This window comes from Dermacentor andersoni, chromosome 1 (genome assembly GCF_023375885.2).
Source record: "Dermacentor andersoni chromosome 1, qqDerAnde1_hic_scaffold, whole genome shotgun sequence".
Classification (NCBI taxonomy): domain Eukaryota; kingdom Metazoa; phylum Arthropoda; class Arachnida; order Ixodida; family Ixodidae; genus Dermacentor; species Dermacentor andersoni.
In genome coordinates, this window is record NC_092814.1 from 47,285,085 (window position 1) to 47,305,498 (window position 20,414).

General features: G+C 48.4%; 1 protein-coding gene and 2 non-coding genes across 3 annotated transcripts in view; all 3 read right to left on the minus strand.

The window, feature by feature from the left end:
• Positions 1-20,414, minus strand: part of LOC129387973 (uncharacterized) — a 176,720-nt gene that overhangs the window by 11,019 nt on the left and 145,287 nt on the right. The gene's annotated exons all lie outside the window — the stretch shown is intronic.
• TRNAK-UUU (transfer RNA lysine (anticodon UUU)) lies at positions 3,789-3,861 on the minus strand. Its single transcript has one exon. It is a non-coding gene; the product is annotated as a tRNA-Lys (tRNA).
• On the minus strand, positions 15,466-15,538 carry TRNAK-UUU (transfer RNA lysine (anticodon UUU)). The gene has a single exon. It is a non-coding gene; the product is annotated as a tRNA-Lys (tRNA).

Below are 20,414 nucleotides of genomic sequence, written 5' to 3' on the forward strand. Positions count from 1 at the left end.
ATATGTGAGAGATTGTTATCTCTCCATGCGTCTGCGATGCGGCACCTCGTGAATGTTTTCAAAGAACAGACTTTGGGCACTGGATATGTGAAACTGGGCACATGGCGCTGAGCATGCGAACATTCTTGGCGACATTCTCAGACAGTCAAAATAAGAGGCAGGAAGTCAGTAACATAAAATTCATCTATAGTGAGCGACAGAAAAAGGAAAAAGTCGGCATCAAAAGCAGCCGAGCGAGGAGAAAGAAGTGAAGCGAACATAATGGGACCAGAGCGTGCTCTAAGCGAGGAGTGTTGAGCTACAGAGAAGTGGAAGATGATGTCTCCAACAGAAAATTGAAGAGGTCGGCTACACAGAAGTGAAGAATTTGGCAACACGGTGTGTCGCTGCATCGCTTAAATGCTAATCGCATTAACGTCGACAATCATCGCGCGATGTGTTCTTTACTAAGGATGTTGTTCCCACATTCCACCACTTGGTGAGGCTGGTTTTCGATTTTCCGCGCATTGCGCTCTCTGGGAAAGTGTTGACTGTAACACCAGTGTACTTTGCCACACATTTTGGGTACGCATTCCGACCGATGCTGATGTCCGCTGCCGCGAACAGTGTGCGAAGAAACCGCTTCTTTATCTTTCCTATACCCTCTTTGAAATCATGGGCAGTCTTGCGTGAAAAACCTGATAGCGTTAGTTTTTTTTTTTTTTTTTTTCACACTTAGTAACACAAGCCATGTGCCCTCTGCAGGGGAGCAATACTGGGAAGTTGAAATGCATTTAAATGGTAATTCGGGTGCAACGCTGTCTTGTCTGATAACTGTCTCATAAGAATGCATGGCGTTGCAAATAATTTTGAGTGCTTCGAGGATTCTGTAAATCGGTTTCGCATGCATTGCAGTATTGCGACTTTGTTCTGGCAATACTACTTTTCCATCGAAACATATTTTCTCATTCGGGCATCTATATCGGCTTTACAGTTCTACTGTAATAAAGGTGAAGTGGCTTTTGAAACCTCTTTCGCATTGCCATTCATTGACATCCTAGTCCCTCACGTTCTTAGGGAACGTACAAAACCAATGGCCGTCATTGCCAGCCTAATTGGGCTGAGCTTGAGACACAGGCCACTCTTATAGAGACACGCTGGCGCATAAGTTGAGGCTATAGCCGCAAGCTCAGAAAAAAATTGGCTTCGAGTTGCTATCGAAATGCCGCACCTCAAACGGATTTGCACATTCGAGACAAGGAACGTAAATCACGACGTCACTTACACTTCCTGGTGTGGCGTAATTTTTCACTTCATTTCTTTTTTTCAGGACACAAGCAACTTGTTCCACCGACACATAGATGACGACGGTTGCAACACGCCGCCATGTTCTGGACATGTGGGCTTGTGTGGAAGCTTCACTACCAGTTTATATACGTATACCATGCAAGCGGGCCTGTATCACCATTTGCCTTAGCGCGATGCGCCCAGCAAAGCTCTGTACATGGCTGCGCTCGTTGCCAGGAATGCGTGTGCTCTTACGTTTTGGCACGCCAGTGCCCAGTTAGCTCAGAAGCTGGACACGTGTGCCTCAAGATGAGCAGCGAATCTACTTACGCGAAATCGCAGTTCGTGCTACTGAGAACTGTTTCCGCTGCTCACTAGGCGGCGTGTTACGGCGCTCTTGTCGGCACGCGAAGTTTCAAGGCCGGTTGCCCTTAGTGCTTATGTCAAGAATGGTGGTGACCTTAACCAAGATGAGTTTGCAAGCGAATAAATAAAAATAAGAAAATATAAAGAAAATAGGTCACGCACCCGAACAGTGTCTCGAACCCACGGACCGATAGATTAAAAGCCTACCGATCGAGTAAGCTATCCGGGACAGACGTTCTTTAGGTTGTCTGCGTGCGTTAATAGATAGAAATAGAATAAATAAATAAATAAATAAATAAATAATATTAGCAAATAGATAGAATGAGAAAACACGCGCCCGAACAGAGATCCGAACCTTGGGCCGTTAAGTTAAACGCCTAGTGCGCTAGCGATTGAGCGATCCGGGCTATTTCTCCTTCGATATAAAAAATGGGAGAAAAGTAATATTTCTATATTAAATAGGCGCCCTTCGCCTTTTCTTTTGCACATAACATTCGCAGTGCATTCGTGTTCGGTGTTCCAAATATACATGCACCATGACATACGACATTAGCAGCAGCTTTTTCTGCTCCATCAGCTGAAGCTGCATGTAGCTACATTTTGCATTCGCTGCTGTCTAAGAGCCCCTCTAGAGTCCTCCATTCGCTGTCTCGAGCTCACTTTCAATCGCTGCTGCCAGAGAGCTGGTGAAGGCAAATGCAGGGCAGAAGTGTGTGCACGTTGGGGTGGCACATGCCTCGACATATTCCATGCGTGAGCACCAAATTACGTTGAGCCCTAGTAACATCAGCGTCTCAGTCCACTTACAGTTAGGATACTCGACCACCGTTAAGAACATTAGATCATTGGAGGCTGGTTACAGTGTTATATTAATGACTGCCCGCATCGTATGCCAAAAGGGAACTGCAGTCGTACAGAACAAAAACACATACGTTGCAAGGATTCCCAGAACCGGGCACAGTGAGCAATTTGCAGACCATGGGAGGAAGAAACCTCACAAAAAAGTCTTTGACTGCAGGCCAAACTGGGTAATGTGATAGGCGCTATAATTACATCAGCACGAGCTGGCTTCCCATTCTAGAACGGTACAGTGGCGGTGGAACGAGCATGCCAATAGTGTCCCAGGAAAGTATTTGTCGTTTCACTTGCTGTAGGTTATTGAGTGGAGTACCACTGCTCAAAGAAACGCGCTGCCTGCTCTAACGCTCTGGAAAACCAAAGTTCTTTGTTCGCTTGGGTTGCCACTAGGCATAGTCGCAAGGCAAGAAAAAAAAAAAAAGAACGTAGTTCTCGAGCTCTCGATGCTCCCTGAGCATCCTGCTCCCTGATGCTCCCTGAGGCCCTTTCAAAATGTCTGGAAGAATACGTCATGATAGCCCTATCCTGCTAGCGAAGAAAAAAAGTATATTTGAACCTTCAATTTAAGTTCAGTACTCACTAGGCCGAGGCCTCCTTTTGCCAGGCTCATGTAAACGCTGCTGCGTGTCATGCGTTCAAACCGCGAATCCCAGATGAATATTGCACAAAACCGCTGTTCCCGGTTGACTTGCGTGTCAGAATACGGGAGACACCTGTGCTGTGTACCAAACACTCTGAAGAAACACTGAGTTGGAAACAAAAGCCCGGTTTGTTGACGGAATGTTCATTCCGTGCCGTTCACGAAACTTTGCTGCGAGAAAATTTAGCCGTGTGGTGGCCTTGCCACTTTTCAGATTTCCTGAGACAAAGCACACTCACAGGCAACTTCTCATTTTGTCAGTCCTTTCCATGCAAAAACATTAAGAAAACGCGATCGTTTTCAGTTTTACGTTCCTAACCACGAGCCCAAACACTTGCGGTAGCGGGCGTAAGCCTGCTGCCGGTGGTTGGCGGGGACCAGTTAATGTGCCGGTGTGCTTATCACCATAGCACTAGAAGCGTCACAAAACTTTGTCAAGTTTCCACCACACGACGCAGCTCATCTTTTTCACTACACACTTGGGTCAGGTCGTCCGCATAGGTCACAACCTTCACAGCGGGCCCTCCAGGATGTATCCTCCTACCATGCAGTTCTCTTTTGCTTTGCTGTCTTTTTTTGTCTGCGTGAATGAATAGGTAGCAATAAAATAACTAAATAACTAGAACAATTAATAAAAATATCAATGAAAAAAAATACACGCCCGAACAGGGACTCGAACCCTGGACCGTTAGGTTAAAAGCCTAACGCTCTACCGACTGAGCTATCCGGGCCACGGGATTACACGTCACTGCGCCTTTGACTTAACAAAGTGGATTTTCGCTTGCGTGGATTCAACAACCAGTGGGGCCCCAAAACCGCTTTGGCTCCCTCCCATAATCATGTTTATTCTCTCTGTCTTCCCCCATAAGCCTAATGAAACAAGAATGGCGAAAATCATCAAAGCGACGGCTCTCACATAGCACCAAATCTGATCGGATTTCTGAGTAACTTGCTATGTTCGTAAAAAGCAAATGATCATGCCGGCTGTCGCTTTTGTTCACCTCACGCAATTGACAAAGATTGAACGATAAATCAGCAACATATTTGAGATCGCTATAGACGACTCGAGAAATCATAGGCTAAAACGGGAAGATTTCCGCTGACGTACCCTAATGTGGATTGTCTTGGCTGATGACGGTAAATGAAAACCGAACTGTAGGTTGAAGGCTTCTCTTTTCGTGCACAGAAGGAAATAATATATACTAGCATACAAGTTAAAAAAAACAGCAGTTGGAAACCAAGGCACACAAACCGCGCGGGCTTGTGTTAGTCCGCCAGCCCACCACAGAAGCAAACAGAATCGTCGTGATGCGACATTTGCAAAATGGCGTCGTACTTGATACCTCCGGAGTGTCTGCTGTTCTTGAAGAGTCTTTTCATCGGCAGAAGCGATGAGGTATGCAACAGACATGAAGAAAGTGTATGGAGTCTGAACATTTCACTTTTCAAAATCTGTGGTGCAGTTCATTTAATTGCTGAGCCTGTTTTACGTATGAAATTCACTGCCAACTGAAATCAAACTTGACAGTAAATAGTTGCAGCGAAGCAAGCGTTTTATTTCAGTTCAATAAAGAATTAGGCTTTCACCGTTGCACTATAATATACGAGTGAAAACGTAGAAAATTACGCGCTAATAATTTAATTTTTGTGGTTGCCGCCTTATTTAGGTAACCGGGAAATTTGGAAGTACGAACTGTATGAAGCCTCGCGGAGAAACAGTGGCTGGCGGTTATGAGGGCGTGGGCGTGGCTTCACTGCACGATTAAGTTGTATCCGACTATAGAAGTAATCATAACGTCACACAGCCAGTCTTTGCTAGCCAATTCTTCGTGAAGCCATCTCCTTCGCTCTTTCTCCCTCAGAAAGTCAGTCCAACACGTGGCCCTGCACTCGGCCAAGGCGAACTCGGCCAATGACTCTGCTTAGACACGGCGGATTGTGACTTGTTCCCCGTAGGTTTTAATGGGGTGCTTTGCCAACCGCTCTGCGCACAGTTTATTTCGATATGTTATTTCCAACTACGGTCTTATTGGAAAGCATATATTTATCGTCTTCGTTGCAATATTCGAGTGTGGCAGCGGCATGTTGCCGTCGCACCCGTTGTCATTTTGGAGGAGAGTGCACTGAGTGTAGGTAGCACGGCAGTGGAAGACACTAAAGCCTACCGTAACATGATCACGTGGTGGGTAGACTCTTCCCGGCATGGAGGAAGGAAAAATTAGGAGACAGCATCAGGCAACACGACTGAGGTCAAAACGTATCGACCCAACATGTGATCGCCACATGAGAGCGCGCGGCAGGTTTTAGTCCTCCCGCTCTGCAGGCAGAGCTATGATAGCGCAGCCAAACAAGTGCGCATCCATTAATAACTACCGGGAACCAAACATTATCGGCCAATAGGTGAGATGTAAACATGTAAAGGCTCATAGGACATGCCGTCTGCTCGGCGCTTCCGGTTCAACAGTAGACGGTTCCGGCGCCCGATTCTCCGTTCGCGGGACAAGTCGCGCTTGGTCTCTTGTGCACCTTCATCACAAGGTATCGCCCACGCTACTAATTTTTGAGCCTGTGATAGTCACCTCAATGACTCACCATGAAATCAGAGCATAGGTAGTCATTAAAAATTTTTTTTAGCCCTATCGGTCGAACACGTGAATTGGCTATGCCCGCTGTCGCATTTTCGTGCTTACCTTGAATGGCGAGGCGCACTTTCTTGTCCTGAAGTGAATTCCGTTCGTGCCAACGAAAATTTTTTTTTACTTATTTCATCTCAATTTCACTAGGCTGATTGAAACGTGTATGGTTTAGAAGTGGATGCACTATAGGCGTGCAAGCGGTTTCAATTCAAGCCTTTTCGTGGCCCGAATGTCTTGGAACGCCATTTAGGCGAACAACGCAATCTGGTGTTCGATGCAAGATGAGCTAGGTGTAGTGGGAGGACTGCAGTTTTTTCCTTATAAACAGACGTTGAAAGCATATTAGGACAGACTCAAGCGTGCGGGGAAGCCAACTGCAGCCGACGAGCACTTCAAGCATGACTCGCGTTCCATATCTCACACAAATATCACAAAATGTCCCCAAATACAAAGGGTTTACTGCATCTTTGAACGCGTTAGAGACTTTTATAACAAGTGTTTTGGTCAAGTTAGAGAATGAGATACTATGTTAAAGCATGGGGTAAAACCATGCGAAACGTGCTGTTGACGTTTTGTTATTACGAATATTCCAGGAAGTATCAGTAACGTGCACAGCAAGTTATATTACAACACGTGTACGATTCATATCTAAACTTCGCAAAACGTACAGAGGGTCGCTGTAAAATGATATAAAGCTCCAAGTGCATCGTACAAACTTGCCCAAGCATCTACTTTATCAGTGACATAAAAGTCGCAAAGCCAAATGTGTGGATGGTATTTTTCTTAGGGAAAGTCTTAGCAGCTACGCGCACCTGCGCAACGCGATTTATAAGTGGCTATACGACAGGCGAACACGTTAGTGTATACGACGCGCTCTAGCCCAAATCTGATATTCACCAGTGAAATGTTACAAAACCACTCACGTCCTCGACCCGAACAGAATTGACGTGAGAACAAGTGCGACTCGTCATTCAAGATAAGCACGAAACTGCGACAGCACACATGCCTAATTCACGCGTTCGATCAATCGGTTACAAAAAATACTTTGAATGACTGTCTCTGTTCAGATTTCGTGGTCAGTCATTGATGCGACCATCGCAGGCTCTAGAAAGCAGGAGCATGGGCGATACCTTGCGATGAAGGTGCACAGAGAGCAAGCGCGACGGGCCCCGCGAATGGAGAATCGTGCTCCGTAACCGTCATCTGTTGAACGGGAAGCGCCAAGCAGACGACGCGTCCCATGAGCCTTTACGAGTTTACATCGAAACCACATGTCTATGACGTGTTTGTTCTCGGCTCGCGAAGTCGCTTCCGCTGCATTCAACGAGCAAAAGCATAGTCTTTAAGATGCACATTTAGGATACAGAGGGCGCCACCCTCCGCGGCGTGGATTTGGACATCACTAGGATTAAAGTCCTTAGATAAAACAAGTTTTCAAGGTAGCGCCAATCCTCCTCTCCTGCTGGTTTCCTCCTCCCCGAACTACACTGGAGCGTCCCCAAGAAGGATCAAAACTAATGAGGGCGTGCATAAAAAAAAGAACGTTTGGTGTGAGCTATCACGCCGAATAGAAACATGTATGTTTTATAGAGGTAAATCACATATAGAATAAGCAATTGTTAAGTTCAAAGTATAAAGTACGGTATAGAAAGAAAGGGGGGGGGGCATAATCCATGGTGTCCAACTAGCAACGTTGTGCACGTTTTATATTTTACACTACTAGCCATGGCGCCTCGCAAGCGCCCGCTTCGATTCAAATTCACGCTTGTTACTTGCTCTCCACTCCGACGGCAAGAAATAAAAGATGAAATCAGTCATTGCTTAGCCTTACTTCATGCTGAAGGCAGGCCATTAGGTAGGATTTGTCGTCGTTATTGAGATCAGCTCTTTGTTTTGGCACTGACAGGCCTCCACAGACTATGTCAAGGTATAAAAGAGGTTTCAATTTAACCTAGCAGATGGCAGCACAGCCTTAGCGCTGATGATGCGTTGATGATGCGGAACGCTTTAAAAGCCTAATAATTGATTACATTATTATTTTCTACTCCGCCCTTGTACGGTACACGAAAACGGTGAAACGCCAACCAGACGCCGAGCAGACGAGGCGGCGTGGGTGAGCATATTCAGAAGGACGTTTGCCCCTGTTGTCGCTAAGCAAACCTGAAGGAATTGCTGCGAAAAAGTGTGCTGTAAATCAAATGAAGCCCCAGCATTCAAGTAAACGCGGTCTACGTTACAGCGCAAAAACATTTGTTGTTGTGGTATATGACCGACACCGGCGTCTGGCTGCGTCGTCGCACCGAAAGCCTGGTCAGGTCATACTGTACGTTTCGGGGCTTCGACGCAGACTTTCAGTGATTCAGTGAAGTATACTCTGTCGCATTAGCGGCGTTTAGCAGAGCCAAAGCTGCAATGTATGGGAACGCAAGTGCATGCACAAGGTGAATATAATTCATATGTCAGCTACCATGCCCCATTTTGTATTGTTGCGCAACGACGGACGCTGCGGGCACTTAGGACGCTACAGGTGTCAGTGGCAGGCAACAAAACACGGACGAAAACGCTTTGACGTGTTCGCGTTCCTCATTGTCCGAGGCGCCCTAACTTCTACAGAGCTGGAAGGAGATTCTCGTGCAGTTTATTACAGCGACATGTGCTTTTTTATGCCAGCTGCCGTAGCACACTCTCAAAACGCCGTCCTATGACTTGGGTATACGACTACGTCTTTTCTTCCGGCAAAAAATCTTACCGGATGATTAGCGCATGCGCAGTAGTTCTGAACCTTTTGCAACATATTAAATATTACCTCTAGCCGTTGAGCACATCAGGTGCAAGCAATGCGCCAATCACAGACTCGAATGAAGTAGAAAAGAGAGAGCAAGTGCAGGAGTGAGGAGGACGACGCGAAGAACAATGAGTGTCGCTGCCTTACAAACTTGTTTTATCTAAATACCTTAACTAACCTCGAGCGGCGTGCGAGGAGGACATCGAGGCACCCTAGACAACACCTATGCGCGTCTCAGAGGTCATGTGTGGCACAGAGTCTCGTACAATAATTACGAGAGGGAACTCTAGCGCTAGTGTCTACAGGAGCTGCAATGAGAACGGTTGTACCAGCATGGGAATTATGGGAAGTACATGGATTTGCCTAAACTTCGTCCTTTTGTCTTCAAACGGCTTTGTGATTTTGCAAACCCATCATTTTCAACAATGTACTGCGTAATAAATAATTAAATAAACACCATTAAAATTGTCCAATGGCAGGATTCGAACACAGAAGCCTGATATTGAAACCATTAAGCCACGGGCGCATGTATCGACAAGCGAATGAAACGCCCTTATGAATTTATCGCGGGAATGCCAGTGCCTTGAGACGCTTGGCGCGTTTGGATTTGGCCACCTGGACAAGCTCAATCGTTGCAATTAATAGCGATTGTGCGTGCTCGCGGCGTCTTCTGCACTTCGAAGAGTATAGATTGCGCTGAAATTTACGACAATAAGATTTATATAGCGTTATATACAAAGCCGCAAAAGCGTCTGAATCCACAAGCACGAAGATCAGACAAATACATGTACTTCCCATCATTCCCGTGGTGGTACAACGACTGCAGCGCCAGAGTTCCCTCTAGTAATTATCGTATGAAACTCTATAATGTGTGGGGCCGATACTGCGAAGAAAAAAAGCGAAGAGATTGCCTTCACGGAGAGTTCGCTTGCAAAGGCTGGGCTGCGTTGCCGAAACCTCTCTCCTAATTTATTTTCTTCCTCCATGCTTACTCGCTTTAATTTTCACTGTGTTGCAACACGGGCCGTAGACGACTAAACAGACAGCTAATCTGACAGCGGCAAATCTCGCTCCAAATTTGACGAAGCTGGTATATGGCGCATTGGAATATGGCAGTGTGTCGTCTGGCGGCGGAAACGTAGCTCTTTTTGCGATGACAGCCTTGGGTGCTGGAGCAAACCGGTCTACTGCAGCGTCATCTGTCGCTGCAGATGGCACTGAAGCAGAGCGGTGCTTTAAGGATACAACACAGGGCCTCCGGGAATGACAGTTTCAGTTGTCGCGGAGGTCATGCATGTCCGCGCGAAGCTCGCCGAGTGCTTGCTGCGGCTTTCCCTGCCCCGTTCGCGGAAGGAAGGAAAAAGTAGAGAAGGAAAGGCAGGGAGGTTAACCAGTTTAGCGTAACCGGCTTGCTACCCTACACATGGGAGAGGGATGGGGGCGATGAAAGATGGGGAAGGGGGAGAGAGAGAGAGAGAGCACATAGCACAGCACACAAACATCGTCCGGTAGAGTCCATAAATCTGGCATTGTACGTGATAACACTGTCAGAGCCGCTTGTCCAATCCCGTCTCTTTCAAAAACTGAAGTAGTCCCTTCGTCGCCTTCACCTGCGATGTCTTCTGTCGGCGGCATGTGAAAATCGTGTCGAGGGACAATGGTCTAGTGTCAAGGTGCGCGAGAACGGATGCCAGGGACTGTCGCTGAACATTATATTCAGGACAGTCGCACAGAATGTGTTGCAGCGTCTCCTCGCAAAGACAGGCATTGCAGAGAGCGTTGTCGGCCATTCCAATGCGGAATGAGTAAGATTTCGTGAAAGCCACCCCTAACCATAAGCGATAAAGCAGAGTCGCCTCGCTTCGGCGGAGTCCAGTTGGCATATAGAGATGCATCAAAGAGGGCAGGTGGTATTGACGGTTGCTGTGGTTGGTCTGGCTGTTTGGTGTGCACCATGAAGAGAGCGTCATCTCCTGTGCAAGCACTCGAAGTCTGCTAGCTGCGTCGGATCGTGAAAGCGGTATGGCCTCTTCTTGTGCGTCTTCAAGAGCTGCCCGAGCGGCATTATCGGCGTCTTCGTTTCCAGTGACGCCGCAGTGACTTGGCAGCCACTGAAACGTCACGTGGTGTCCTTTCTCCTGTGATGTATGGAGTAGGCATCTAATATCGAATACGAGCTGTTCGAATGGCCCGCGACGCAGAGCTGATAGTACAGATTGTAGGGCTGCCTTTGAGTCGCTGAAGATGGACCATTGTCGAGGTGGCTCCCGACTGACGAAACGGAGTGCAGCGCGAAGAGCAGCTAGTTCAGCAGATGTCGACGTTGTCGGGTGGTCAGTCCTGAAGCTGATGGTAATAGCTTTTGCTGGGACAACCACAGCACCGGACGAACACTGGGTGTTTGTGGAACCATCAGTATAAATGTGTTCACTGTCCGCGTACCTCTCGTGCAGAAGAAGCAGAGACAGTTGTTTGAGGACAGGCGACGACAGTTCAGACTTTTTTCCGATTCCTGGTACACTGAGATGTACTGTGGGGCTGATAAGACACCAAGGGGGTATCGATGGTTTAGATGCAGCGGTGAAGCCCGATGGAAGTTTGTCGTTGTATTTGATGATAGTTTTAGAGAATGATGATTGGTGCCTGTCTGAAGGTAGTGCTGCAAGGTGGTGATAGGGGGCACGTGCAAAATGTCTGATGTGCGTTCTCAGGGCTTCCACCGTAATGTGAGTTCGCATTGGATGGTCCCGAGCAATCGCAAGAGTCGCCTCTGTTGACGTACATCTGGGCAAACCAAGGCAGACTCTGAGTGCTTGAGCTTGTACTGCCTGCAGAACACGAATATTTGTCTTGCAGGTGTTGTTCAGTACAGGTAGACTGTATCTTAAAAAACCGAGAAAGAGAGCTCTGTAGAGTTTAAGCATTGCGTCTACTGACATCCCCCACGTCTTTCCTGTCAAGTATTTGAACAACTGGGAAGTAGCTGTCAGGCGCCGTTTCATGTAGGCCACGTGTGGGCTCCAACAGAGGTCTCGGTCAATAATGACGCCAAGGAATCTGTGGTTTCGGACATAGGAAATGGTCCGCCCATTGATTGAGATGACATAAGGCGTCATCGGTTTCCGAGTAAATGCGACTAGTGCGCATTTTTCAGGTGAAATGCTGAGACCCTGTTTACACAAGTAGTTCGCTGTCAAAGTGGCCGCTCTTTGAAGTCGCGCACGTATCTGAGGACGTGTGACTGCCGAAGTCCAGACACAGATGTCGTCAGCGTATGTTGAAATCTTGATGGTAGTTGGCAAGCATTCAGCAAGTCCAACAAGAGCGAGGTTGAATAGCGTCGGGCTGAGAGCACCGCCTTGAGGAACGCCCCTGCTGGTATAGCGTCGCGTAGTTGGGCCATCGTCAGTTAACACATAGAATGATCTTGCAGACAGGTAACTTGCAATCCACAAGAAAACTCGACCACCTAGGCCAACCGTCGCAAGAGCGTCGAGAATGGCCTCATGTAATACGTTATCATATGCCCCTTTCACATCTAAGAATAAAGCTGCAGATAAACGCTTACGGGACCTTTCGTGCTGGACATATGAAACGAGATCAACTACACTGTCGATGGAAGAGCGGTCACGTCGAAAACCAGCCATGGAAAGCGGATAAATCTTGTAAAATTCAAGGTACCATTCCAGGCGGCCAAGGATCATCCGTTCCATTATCTTTCCTACACAGCTGGCCAGTGCTATTGGGCGGTAAGAGGTGAGTTCTAATGGGGATTTGCCCTGCTTTAAGAGTGGCACCAGGCGGCTTACTTTCCATTCGTCAGGAACATTTCCCTCCTGCCATGAGGAGTTGTAAAGGCTCAACAATTCTATCCGTGCGGACTCTCCGAGATAGCACAAGGCCCGGTATGATATACCATCTGGACCCGGAGATGATGAGCGCCTGCAGAGAGCTAGTGCCGCTTCGAGCTCCTCCATTGTAAAAGGAAGGTCCATGCGGCAATCACGGGAATGGGGGACGTCAGCTCGGGCTGGAGGATCTGGACGAGTCGCTTGGTCTGCGATCCGCGCACAAAAGTCTTCTGCGACATCGATGTCTTGCCGCCCTTGGAAAAGCGCTAGCGCCTTGAATGGAAAACGCCGTTCCGGAAGGCAACGCAGACCTTGCACCGTTTTCCAAATGTGAGACAGTGGCTTGCGAGGGTCGAGTGTCTGGCAAAACGCTGCCCACCGTTCCGACGCTAATCTATCCATACGACGCTGAATCTTCTTTTGCATCCTCCTGGCTGCCCTAAGGTCATGGATTGATTTTGTACGTCGATATCGACGTTCCGCCCGGCGACGAAGCGCTCGAAGTCGCTCTAATTCTATGTCGAAGTCATTTCGCGTGGAAGAGATCGTCATCATACGAGTGGCGTTTTGCATCGTCATTTTAATCGTTTGCTCTAACCCAGAGGGTAGGCCCTCGCGGCAGGCATCTTCCATCTCAGATTTGAAGTTGGCCCATTGAATCGTCCGAATGGTATTCCGTGAGCCTGATGTAGACGACAAGCCTTTGATGTTCAGATAGGTGGGAATGTGGTCACTCCCATGTGTCTCAATGTCTGGAAACCACTTCACACATCTGGCGAGAGAGTTGGAGACGAAAGCAAGGTCGAGGCAGCTGCCGTATGTCACGCCTCGAAGAAAGGTGGGGCTACCATCGTTCAGGAGAGTAAGGCCATAGTTGTGGGCGATACTTGCCAATCTTCGTCCTCTTGCATTTGTCCTTGTACTTCCCCATGCTGGATGGTGCGCATTGAAATCTCCTATGATGACCCATGGGGCGGGACAAACACTCAAGATATCCTCAAATCTTTTGGTATTGAAATTGCTGGAAGGCGATATATACACGCCTATGAGAGTAAACAAGAGTTTGTTCTTTTTAACTGTGATGCATATATATTGATTGTCGTCGTGGGGCGCAATTGGTTGCAAAACATAGGTGAGTTCACGACGAACAAAAACGACGATTTTGCTGCATGCACCGTTTGTTGATGACATGATAAACTCGTATCCTGACAGTCTTATTGGTTTCGACAAGTTGGGCTCACAAATGACGATGAGTGGAAACCCATTGGTGTAGACAAACTGACGAAAATCTGAAATTCGTGATTTTAGCCCTCTGGCGTTCCACTGGATGACGGACGCTGCTTTGACTTCTTTCCGGAAGGATGGGGTATGAGTAGCCATCTTTCTAGTTGAGGGATGCAAGCAATGGGCTTAAGGCGTCCAACACTTTAAGTGCGCTTCGAGCAGATGGTGTCCTCATGTCCACTAAAAGCGCTCGAATGGCCTCCATGAGAGAACGTAGCACCGAGATGACTTGACGGTCTGTTTTGGGTGACTCATCCATGGCCGGAGAAGGATCAGGTGGGGCCCCGACCTTCTGAGGTTCTTTCGCAAGGGAGCGGCTCGGTAGCGTAGGCCATTCCTCTAAAGATAGAGTCTTTTCTGCTTCCTTCGTGGAAGTGGTGGGCCCTTTCGCGGCGCGGCTAACTGGCACCGCAGAGGAGTGGGTACTGTCACTTCGCGCATGCGTCTTCTTCGAAGACGTACGATGGTGCCGACGTCGACGCCGACGCCGGACTACTTTGGCTGCCTCCCTGTGGGCCGAATTGTCTCTGGCCATTTGCTTGAGAACCGCGCGTTCCCTCTTGATGCGGGGACAGTCTTTCGACGAGGCCGCGTGAGGGCCGCTACAGTTGGCACACTTCAGGACCGTGGCACCGCAGGTCTGTTCTGCATGAGGTTCAGCGCAACGGGGACACAGTAGCGAGTTGGGACACACGCCCTTGACGTGTCCTAGCCTGAAACACTGATGGCATTGAAGCGGCTTCTGGATGAATGGTCGAACCGGATGTCGAAAATGTCCGACTTTAACGTGGGATGGGATACAATCCCCCTTGAATATTACTTTTACGCAGCGCGTATTCCCAAGGCGGCGCACTTGCGTAATGATCGTGCCTTCGTATGCCGGCTTGATGAGGCTAGGTAAGTCATCATTAGGAATGGCTATGTCGATGTCGTAAATCACACCGGCTATGGATGTGTCGTCGATCGGGATAAAGGGGCGCATTTTGATTCCGCCTAGCTCCGTGATCGCTTGAAGTTTTCCAAGCGCAGTCGCGTTGAACACATCTATGGCGAGTATATTCTTGCGTGGATTTATTCTTATATCTTTAATTTGATCCGGCACCGCACGTTCCAGAAAAATGGATAGGGCTTGCCTGTTCAGCAATCGTAGGTTGCTTGATGGCTCTTCCGGCATATAGATGATGACGTGTGGCCAGCGCGCAGGCCTTGACTTCATAGTCGTTGTGCTCGCAGGAGTTGACGGCGCTGTGTTGACGATTTTTCTTCTCGCCCTCTTACTCCGGACGGGTATGAAGCCGTCGTCGGATGAGTCGTCCGACATGGAGTACAGCTCGGTGTCTTCGGTGTCACTGGGGGAGCCAACTCGCTTCCTTGCGGTTGACGGCTGTGATGACGTCTGGCCAGGCGGGCCTCTAGCATGCTCCGCGTCCATGGCTGCAAGACGGGGAGGCGAGGCACCTCGAAAGCCGAAGATTTTACCAAAAATTCACAGAGCACAGAAACAAGTGTTCTGCCAAGAAGACACTTCGTCGTCTTCCGCCCCGTTCGCGGCATTTTTTTATGCGCACGGTACGCTCAGGGTTTGTTAAAGGTTTCTGTCGCTCTGTCTGTCTGTCTGCCTGTCTGTGTGCGTGTGCGTGCGAGCATGTGTTCCATGGCACGGTGGCCTAGCACCAGAGCATCCGCCTCGTATGCGATCGGTACCGAGCTCAAACGCTGGTGCCGCTACATAAATAAAATAGTTAATAAAATAATAAATTAAAGAAGAAAAAAACCACACGCCCGAACAGGGACTCGAACCCTGGACCGTTAGGTTAAAAGCCTAACGCTCTACCGACTGAGCTATCCGGGCCACGGTACCACCGCTCTCTGCGCCTTGGGCCTTGGGGACTTAAAAGAAGAGCGTTTTGGCTTGCGTCGATCCAACAACCAGTGGGGGCTTCAAATTCGCTTTGGATCTCCTTATAAGCTTTGTGTAAACAAATATGGCGGAAAACATGAAAGCGACGGCTTTCACCTAGCCCCAAATCTGATCGGATTTCTGAGTAACTTATGTTCGTAAGAAATAAATGATCACGCCGGCTTTCGGTTTTGCTCACCCCACGCAAATGACAAAGATTGAACGATAAATCCCCGACATTTTTGAGATCGCTAGTCGGCTCGAAAGATCATAGGCCTTCAAGGCCTATGAAGGCCTCGTGATCATAGGCCTAGAGCGCGAAGATTTCCGCCGACGTAGCCTAATCTGGATTGCCTTGGCTGACGATGGTAAATGAAAAACGAACTGTTAGCTGAAAGCTTCCCTCGTTAGCGCGCGCACGCGCGCCTCGTGGTTACTGCACAACGAATCGAACAACTGCAGGCTTTTTCAAACCGAGCGCATTGGCTGTATTCTTTTCCTTCACCGGCGTTTTGCGGAGCGAAATGTCCAAACGGTGGTGGCGGCGTTCATCATAGAGCATTATTATTTTTTTTCTTCCACGAGACCTGGTGAGCCCTTTTATGTCTGATTCAGCGTGAAAGGAATCCCGTGCAACCCACCTGGCACAGTGCAGGTGCTGCTTCCAGGCTATCTCATCCTCGTGTGTCTGCTCATACAACTTCAAAATACTCCATAACAAAGCGAGAGAGATAATTTATTTGAATGAAGGCAGAGAGGTCGGCCTGAGCTAAAGCGCTCCAGCCTGCTACTCTGCACAGGGGGAGGGGGAACAGGGACATAAAAGTGTGATGAGGGATGATGATGACATAGAAAGAGGTATGCGCAACGGTGAAAGCAAGTTCAACATTCTGATAATAAACATTCAGAAAACTCATTCATGAAGCCACTATCTGGTTCCATATCTAGTCAGTAGTCACCGATACAAGTGAACTTAAAGGCGCTAGGACAAAGCTGGTGTGTGGGCCTCCCCTGCGTGAGCAGCACAAGCGCCAAACAAAAGCCTTATAGCATGTAAAGAACTGCGATAAGCGGCTCCAGCACGGCGAGCACCTGCAGGGCACTTTTAGCGGCAGGATTCTGGAGACCACTGAGAATCACGCGCATTGACTCCACCAGGTGCTTCAGCATTTCCTGTACGCTCTCAATCTCATTGTGTCCATCTCCTTGCTTGCCCGTAGTGCCACCGGTTTCATTGGCCCTATCATTTTTGGCTTTATGGCGCAGGGGACCCCTAGGGCCCGTTGGCATGGCCGTGGGCCTAGAGGGAAGCAAAGGTCATTCCGTGTATGTATCAGCCGGTGGTGGTGAATGTTTGCCGCGTGCTGTAATCGATCTAGAATTAGTAGTAGGCGCCGTTACCGTCCTCGATGCACGCACAGGCAGAGGTGGTCGTGGCGCCTGTGCCCCGCTATGTAGTTCTTCTGAAATGGCTTTGTGGCGCTTCTTTCGCGAGCGTTGGTCACTTTGGCAAACAGATTGAGCAGCCTCTTTACGTGAAAATTGGTCTTTAACCATTTTTCGAAGAATGCGAACTTCTTGTTTCATCGTTGGGCATTCCTTCGAAGTCGATTCGTGAGAGCCAGTGCAGTTGGGACATTTAAATAAAGACGCATCACAGTCGGTGGTATTATGCTCTCCGCCGCAACGCGAGCTGGTGGCTTTACTTCTACAAACAACGCTCACGTGCCCTATCTTTAGACATTTCCGGCACTGAACAGGCCTCGGAACGAATGGTCGTACAAGGTGTATCACGTAGCCTACTTTCACAGACGCTGGTAATGTCGAAGAAGCAAATATTAACTTTATACATCGGGACTTCCCCAAGCGGTGAATCTCAAGAATGCGCACCGATGACCTCAAAAGGCTCTTGAGGTCCGCAAGCTTGATGTCAAGCTCCACGTCGGAAATCACAGCAATCGTTGTCTGCTTCCCGTAAGTAATAAAGGAGCGGACGGGGATTGCGCTTAACTGTGGAATGGTCTTTAACTTCTCCAGTATTGTGGAATTTTTCACATCTATTGTCAAGATGTTCTTGCGAGCGGTGATCCTGATCTCGTTGATTTGCCCCAGGGGCCACACTTCGGTTAGAAACTTCCTGCTGAGCGAGTTCATGCTGTGTGACGTCGAGAGCGGCACATAAACCCTGAAGGATTCCTGCTCGCTCTTATTTGATGAAGTCGTCTCAGTCAACATACGGCACATCTTCTTCATACGGCGGCCCATGACTACGCTGTACTCGCTGTCAGAGTTCACGGCTTCTGGCGTTCAGCTCTCCCAGGAATCGAGCTGGTCCGAGCTTCCAAAGGCACGTCGTCCAAAAGTGAGCGATGAAACAGACGACTGACCTTGTTCAGGTTGTCGTGGGAACATCTTCTTGCTCATTTTTCATGAAGTGAGTCTCATGAATATGGCAAAAACGTTAAAAATTTCGTAACAGCGAGAGGCCAAGAGCACCAGTGAGCTCTGGGCACTTCTTCCTCTTCCTCTTTTTCATAACAAAAACATGCGTGCATACGAATGGAAACAGCAGACGTGTGTTTGTCTTCTGCAACCAAAACACTAAATTAAGCAGACGATCAGGAACATTGCATGATCTGTGATTGGAAACGTGTAAGCTTAGACGGCGTTAATGAAGTATCCCGAGAGTCTGTATCGTTAATTTTCTGCTAGTTATATTAATTTCAATAGCGTTTTGAGAGTGTTTTAGTTTATAAATGCAGAAAGTTTCTCACAACATATTTAGATTGCGCATGCTAGATTATGATTTAGATATAGATTGCGATCGCAGCGCCCGTTTGAGTTTGTTGGCGTCGTCGCAAAAGGGACCACGGTTGTCCCATTGTTTTGCTATGTGGACGACGCACTGCCTCATTCCAGTACACCTAGAGCTACTTTTTAGGCCCCCTTTAGCGAGCTTCCTAAACCGAGTCCATAGAGAAACTCCAAGTATACCATAAAGCCAGCAAAACGGGAAAAAGCCTTGAAGTCAAAAACGATGCGGGCTACTTTGCTTTTCCAAAACAGATGGCGGCTGTGCAAAAGGCTAGAAACTCGATGGAAAGATCGTCTGCTCACAGCATAACGTAGTCACGCTTTCTTTTGATGCGCTTAATGTAAGCGATGTTCCGCTTTTCATAGGTGTGCACATGTAAGGTGTTAAAATACAGTTATAATATGTGTTTTCATTAGCTTTTTCTTGTCAACGCGAAGTGGCATCATGCCACGGAGAAGTCTCTTCGAGACGGTTCCAGACGTGTTCCATTACTTAGGCTCGGAGCTGTCTTCTTAGCTGTCAACGTAACTGTCTAGACTGCTGGCCAAATACCTTAGGACAATTTTTTTCCTACACTGGCCACACGAGTATAGCTAGCATAGGAAGTCGCTGTTTTTTTACGCGCAAGCGTACATGTTTAGTCTTGAAATCGGCGAGTTAGGTCGGAGGCCGCCGAGCCGGGAGAGGGAAGCGAGAGCCGGAGGAGGAGGGGACCTGGAGAGGGAGACGAGGAGGGTGCGCGGGGAAGGTCTGGGATGGTACGGAGGGAGGCGCAATTGGGGGGAGGAGGAAGGACACGGAGCGTCGCGGAAGAGGAGGGTTGGCGGAGGCACGCTGGGTGCTGGGTGTACCTCCTCTGGCAGTTGCTACGGGCTCTGTGTGTGCTATGGATGTGCCGGGTTCGTCTGTCTATTGAGAGGCAGAGCACCGGGCAAGAAAGATGGAGCCGAAACGCAAGCGACGGCAGGCCGAGCTCGGCCCTGAAGTCGTCGGCAAGCAGCCGGGCGAGCTGAACAAGACCTGGAAAAAGGCGCGGGCTAGGCGTGCGCAGGAGACTCCCGAGGAACGTGCTTGCGACAATGCGGGTGTGTCGGCCTAAGCTATGCAAGATGGCATAGCTTAGAAACTCCGGAACAGTACCCATGCGCTTGCGCGTAACCTGCGTTCACAAAGTGAAGCGCCACTATAATTTTTTTTCTAATAAGCACAGAAGTGTAGCTCCGCCCACCTAGACGAAGGCACTTATTATAAGTGTAGCAAAGAAATTACACTTTGTATTGAACTTTGGAGTTTTACGTGCCAAGACCATGATTTGATTATGAGGCACGCCATAGTGGTCAACTCCAGAATAATATTTCCCACCAGGGGATCTTTAACGTGCACTAAATGCACGGGACACGGGTGTTTTTGCACTTCGCCCCCATCGAAATGCGGCCGCCATGGCCAAGATTTGTTCCCGCGACCTCGTGCTTAGCAGAGCGACACCATAGCCGTTAAGCCACCGCGGCGAGTAAAACTACACTTTCTACACCGCAGTTTCATGAGTGTATAGGCAACTGACGACTGAGAAAGAGGCGCCAACGTTTGGCGCCATTTCTTCTGCGACTGTCGATGTTGTCACTATATATATATATATATATATATATATATATATATATATATATATATATATATATATATATATGACGACGACCGTGAAGATTCGCTGCGGTGACTTCAGCGAAGTGCTGGCGCGACCATATGTCCCAAAGGAGGGTGAGATTTTATTACTCCACGATAAAATCATCTTATTCAACGGAGGTTTCGTATGAGCACAGGCTGATTCAGGCTCCGTGGTGTGCTGCGCATTGGTTGTCCTGGATTTACTGCGCCGCAAGCTTCATTGTAATCTCGGAGGCTCTCCTGAGGCTACCGTTTCTTGGTATTATTTTCATTTTCGCATGGTAAAGGATCTCGCAGGGCCAAATCACATAGTAAACTTAAACAGGAAGGAGCACGGAATAAGGAAGAGGC